This window comes from Gorilla gorilla, chromosome 11 (genome assembly GCF_029281585.2).
Source record: "Gorilla gorilla gorilla isolate KB3781 chromosome 11, NHGRI_mGorGor1-v2.1_pri, whole genome shotgun sequence".
NCBI classification, from domain to species: domain Eukaryota; kingdom Metazoa; phylum Chordata; class Mammalia; order Primates; family Hominidae; genus Gorilla; species Gorilla gorilla.
Genome location: NC_073235.2, coordinates 36,518,486 through 36,524,485, shown reverse-complemented (window position 1 = coordinate 36,524,485; position 6,000 = coordinate 36,518,486). Strand labels below are relative to the sequence as shown.

General features: G+C 42.6%; 1 long non-coding RNA gene across 1 annotated transcript in view; it reads left to right on the top strand.

The window, feature by feature from the left end:
* Positions 1-306: 306 nt before the first annotated feature.
* The window catches only part of LOC134756638 (uncharacterized), a 194,076-nt gene continuing 188,382 nt past the window's right edge, over positions 307-6,000 (top strand). The window contains exons 1-2 of the long non-coding RNA XR_010129560.1: positions 307-758; positions 1,424-3,180. This is a non-coding gene — a long non-coding RNA (uncharacterized lncRNA). The remainder of the gene's footprint in view (positions 759-1,423; positions 3,181-6,000) is intronic.

The following is a 6,000-nucleotide window of genomic DNA, read 5'->3' as shown; positions in this document are numbered from 1 at the left end:
GCCAGGGAAAGGCAGTCTCTCAACAGATAGAAAACAGCTAAAGCTGGTGATCAGCCTCCCAATAAGATCTTAGGAGTTGGGCGAGAGGGCCCAGGAATGCCTAAAAGGCAAAATGGCGGCATTTAACGGGTGTGTGACCTTCCTATAGGAACGCTCCACTGGCAAGGGGAGAATGCCTCAGATAAGCATGTGCGCAATTTCAGTAAACACACTGCGCATGCAGCCCCTCCCAGGCGCTGGCAGGCTACTGCGCATGTGCACAGCCTGCCACAAGGGAAACTCAAGGGAGGAGAGACGCAAAATGTCGGAAGCATGGAAGCTGTAAAACCCCAAGTCAGTGGTCAAACAGGGCACTCGAATCTCTCAGGTCACCTGCTTGGCCCTCTTCCAAGTGTACTTCACTTCCTTTCATTCCTGCTCTATAACTTTTTAATAAACTTTCACTCCTGCTCTAAAACTTGCCTCAGTCTCTCACTCAGCTTTATGCCCCTCGGATGAATTATTTCCTCTGAAGAGGCAAGAATTGAGTTGCTGCAGACCCGTACGATTTGCCACTGTTAACAGAAGCAACTTAAAGTGTGAGAGATGGATTTAGGAATACTGAGGTCTGACTTGGAGATAGAAGTTTTAATTACACATCTAAGTGATGCCTTGAGAAATTAGTGAAGGGGACTGTTTCCATGTTGCTGGTAAACTAGAAAGGGGATAAAAATGTGGCCAAAAGACATGAGAAGCCAAAAACAACATGAACACCAGAGGTGACAGCTACTCCCTGTGAATTTTTAGAAATACTCAAAAATCCCTGCCTCATAAAGAATGGGTAGTTCAGTTATTTTATTGGAATATTATGCATTTGGGTAATTACAGAAGGCTGGAAAACCGGGGATACTTTAACAATAAGTATATTTTAATTTATTTAACCACCACTTATTTGGGGTATTTTTTCCCATTTTTCCACTATTATTTAGAACACTGCTATAAACAGCTTTACAGATTAAAGTTTTGAGCGTATTATTGATTGCTTCCTTGGGGCACATTTCTAGAAGGGGAATTGCATGGGTGATGGCTATGCCCATCTTAAACACTTGTGATATAGAACAATTTTAAGTCTTTGAACTCCTCAGGAAGAATAGTCATTTGTAGGGTCTGACTCTACTAGAACTGCTACTTTGCACGTAGCCCCTGAACCAGATGGAGAATTCCAGTGTTTGATGGCATGATCACCCATATGGGTGGGGACACGCTGAGCGGGTCACATGTCTCTCTCAGACTTTCCTAGTTTCAAAACCAAGGATGATTTAATATCAACCTTGTCAGTTTGATTTCACAGAAATTACATTTAGAAAGTGCACACAACTTTTTATATACTAAAAAAATCCGTAGATATTAATAATATTGAATTCTCTGCCCTTTCTTTTTTCAGGGTGAGAGAAACTTGAAGACTTCAGTCCTTTTTGTATCTATGACTCCAGAAAGGAAAGAAAAATAAACCATGTAGAACCTGCTTGCTGTCCTGTCCGCTGCCAGCCGTTGGCCTCAGTAATCGGATTCAAGGATATTTATGACCTACTTTTTGAATCACTGCAGCCCAGGCTGCGCAATTTCTTATGTTCTCTTGCTGAGAAACCAACATACAAGCAGAGATTGTGTATTTTTCTGTAAAGGTAGAGGTAGGCGCTTCTGGAAATTCTGGAAACCTTTCCAAGTTTACAGCACAAACGACCGGAATGTTAAGAAGGGGTTTTGTTAACAGGTTTGTTTTGCTAGGATTCTGCAGGGGGTTGGAGCCCTGGGGAGGCTTCTTCTTGTCCCCATTGGTGTTGATTCTGTCTCTGATATTCACTGGTAGCAATCAGATCTCACCTGGCATAAAGCACGGGCTCCATCTCTTTTCTAGGAATGGATTTTTTTTTCCATTAAGAATAGAGTCATCTCAGTATGAACAGCTGATACAAGGGGAAAAAGAAGCATTTCCAGCAGTGCTTGTTTACCAGTCCTTTATGACCAAACTGATGCAAAGTGGGCCACAAACATGTTTGTTGACACCTGGAGTGTCCAAACTCCAGAAATAGATGAGTCCCTCATGAAAATATATATAAAGCAAAGAGATAGAAGAAATTGATTAAACCCATAAAGATATGGACAAGGAAGAGAAAGCAACCAACATTTACCGTGTCTTTCTATTAATAGCTACCCAACACTGTCCTGGAGGCTTTTTAAAGAGCTTATCTCATTGAAGCCAAGGCTGGGGCTAGCGAGAGGCCAATGAGGTGAGTCATGCTTCTGCAGGGGTGGATTCTGTCTTTATTTAGAATTTTGAAATTTTGTTCCTTATGGATTTTTTGCATTGATTTTGATTTTTTTTTAAAAAGATTCCTCTATTGAGTTGAATAGTATCTCTCCAAAATTCATGTCCTCTCCAAACCTCAGAATGTGAGCTTATTTGGAAATAGAGTCTTTGCAGATGTAATTGGTTATGATGAAGTCATTCTAGATTAAAGTGGAGTCTAAATCCAAAGACTGCAGTCCTTATTAGGAGGCTGTGTGAACACACAGAGACCCAAGGGGAAGGTAGTCAGTGTGAAGACAGAGGCAGCAATTGGAGTGAGGCAGCAATTGGAGTGATGCAGCTACAGGCCAAGGAGCACCAAGGACAGCCAGCAGCCAGCAGAGCTAGGAGAGGCAAGGAAGGGTTCTTTCTTGGGCCTTCAGAGGGAGCACGGTCCTGCTGACACCTCGATTTCTGATGCATAGCCTCTAGAACTGTGGCAGAATAAATGTCTGTTGTTTTAAGCTACTGAGCTTGTGATAGAATAGCCCCCTCTTACCCAAGGTTTTGCTTTCTGAGGGTTCAGTTCTGTAGTCAACTTGGAAAATTCCAGGAATAAACACTTCAAAAGTTTTAAATTGCACACCATTCTGAGCAGCATGATGAAATCTTGTGCTGTCCTGCCCCGGATGTGGAACATCCCTTTGTCATTGACATCGTCTGCTCCTGACATTCAACCGTGGACATCATCATGGCTTGAGGATCCAGAATCAACTGAGGCAGATGATCCTCCCTTCCGACATCATCAGAAAGTCAGGAGTAGCCCGATGCTATGTCACAATGCCTGGATCATTCACCTCCATTCACATCATGCAGGCATTGCATCATCTCCCTTCATCACAAGAAGAGGGGTGAGTGTAGTACAGTAAGATATTGAGAGAGATAAAGAAAGACCATATTCACATAGCTCTTGTTACAGTATATTGTTATAATTGTTCTATTTGAATACTAGTTATTGTTGTTAATCTCTTACTGTGCCTAATTTATAAATTAAACTTTATCATAGTTATGTATGTATAGGATAAAACTGTGTCTTTGGGTTCAGTACTATCTCCGTCTGTGGTTTCAGGCATCTGCTGGGGGTTTTGGAATGCATTTCCCCATGGATAAGGGAGAATACTGTACTTCATTACAGTAGTAGCCCTAAAAAGCTAATACAGTTGCGTGACAATATTACTTCTCTTGATCACTGAGGATATTGGTGCCCCCTTAAGTTTTGCGCCTGAGTGCCTTGCTCTCCTCACCCTAATGCTAGTCCTGCCCTGTAATTTCTCCATTGTAACCACCCAGTGAGGGACACACAGAGGAAAATTTTCTCTAGGCTCTTTGATATGATACACATGATATGTGAATGGTGTACAAAATTTAGAAAATATGTAATAGGTTGGGAAAAATTAAAAAGACAGTGTGAATCAGAGGACTAGTAGGCCTGAGAGTTAACCTAAAGGAATAATCCTAAATATGAAGGGAAATTTTATCCCACAAAAGCATTAACTGTTGAGTTAGAAGAGTAAAATCTAGAAGCAACTGAAAGTCACACCACAGAGGAAGGTTAAGTAAACGATGACATAGCTTCTCAATGGGCTATTATGCAGCCATTAAAAATGAAGTTTATAAAAATATGTTATAGCTTGTAAAATGTTTTAGCTGTAGAGCTAATTAAAATTAATTAGAAAAGTGTTTATACAGTATGACTATTACCATGTTTAAAAAAAACTGCAAAAATAACAATATCTGGCCTCACCAGGAACAGGAAAAACAATAGTGTCTGTTGGTGATAGTGATATGGGAGAATTATTTATGCCTAAATTCCTATATTAATTATTTTTTATGAGCACACATATTTGTTTTCTATTGCTCTGTAGTAAATTACCACAGCTTAGCAGGTTAAAACAATGTCTATTTATTATCTTGCAGTTTTGTGGGGCAGACATCTGGGCATGGTCCAACCAGGTTCTCTGTGTAGGGTCTCACAAGTCTGAAATCAACGTGTTGGCCAAGCTGTGGTCTCATGTGGAGCTCATGGTCCTCTTCCAATCCCTTTTGAGTTGCTGATGAAATTTACTTCTTTATGGTTGTAGGACTGAGGTCTGTCCCTATGTTCTTGCTGTTTGCCAGCTGAGGCTGACGCTCAACTCCTGGAGGCCGCCCTCAGGGTCTGGCCTTGTGGACCCCTCATAGCATGGTGACTTCCTTCTCCAAAGCCAGTAGGAGACTCTCTCTCCAGTCAGCTATGACAGAGTCTTATATAAAATAACTCCATCAAGGGAGTAACTATGCTAGCCATGCTCAAGGGGAGGGGATTCTACAAGATATATATAATGAGGTGGGAATGTGGGAGCGATCTTAGAATTCAGCTACTAGAATAAAGAAAGGAAATATGTTGCTTCTAGAATAAAGAAAGAAATCAGGGCCTCAGAGCCACAGGGTCGAACCTGTCGTTGTAGCACTGTTCTGGGCTGGGTGACTGGCTGGCTCACCTAGGGTGAGTTCCATGGGGAGAAGGATGCTCTAGGGAGATGCTGCTGCTGCTGTCTCTCCAAACCAGCTCAGTCTGAAGGTATTTTTCCTTCCTCCCTGCACAGGCATCCATGTGCTGTGTGTGTGAGACAGAATCGACATGTTCACTCCACTCCCGCTGGGGATTATAAGTATTCCTTGAAGGAATAGAAAGAAAACTAACATTGACAGACATTTTGGTATTTGGCAGGCCCTAGAGTGAATGCCTGATATAGTCTGCATGTTCTGTCCCCTCCAAATCTCATGCTAAAATGTGATTCCTGGTGTTGAGTGTGGGGCCAGTGGGAGGTGTTTCGGTCATGGGCCATGATTGGAAGCTTCCTGAGGCCTCACCAGCAGCAGATGCCAGCACCATGCTTCCTGTAAAGCCTGCCGAACTGTGAGCCAATTAAACCTCTTTTCTTGGCCAGGCACAGTGGCTCACACCTGTAATCCTAGCACTTTGGGAGGCCAAGGCAGATGAATCACTTCAGCCCAAGATGGATCACTTGAGCCTGGCTAGCAAAAATTAGCCAAGTATGGTGGTGCACACCTGTAGTCCCAGCTAACTCAGAAGGCTGAGGTGGGAGAATAACTTGAGCCCAGGAGGCAGAGGCTGCAGTGAGCTGAGATTGCACCACTGCATTCTACCTTGGAAAACAGAGCTAGACCCTATCTTAAAAAACAAACAAACAAACAAACAAAACTGTTTTCTTTATAAATTACCCAGCCTCAGGTATTTCATTATAGCAACAAAAGAGTAGACTAACACCATGCTTTATGTAAGTTGTCATTGTTTAAAAATTTATTTTTATTTTTATTTTAGGGACAGAGTCTCACTCTGTCGCCCAGGCTGGAGTGCAGTGGCACAATCTCAGCTCAGATTGCAACCTCTGCCTCCCAGGTTCAAGCGATTCTCCCACCTCAGCCTCCTGAGTAGCTGGGACTACAGGTGTGCACCATCACGCCCAGCTAATTTTTTAATTTTTAATAGAGACAAGGTTTCGCCATGTTGGCCAGGATGGTTTTGAACTCCTGGCCTCAAGCAATCCACCTGTCTTGGCCTCCGAAAGTGCTGGGATTACAGGCGTGAGCCACCACACCTGGCCGTAGTTGTCATTTTTAGTCCTCACAATAGCCTTAAGAGAGGAAAAGGAAGACTCAGAAAGATC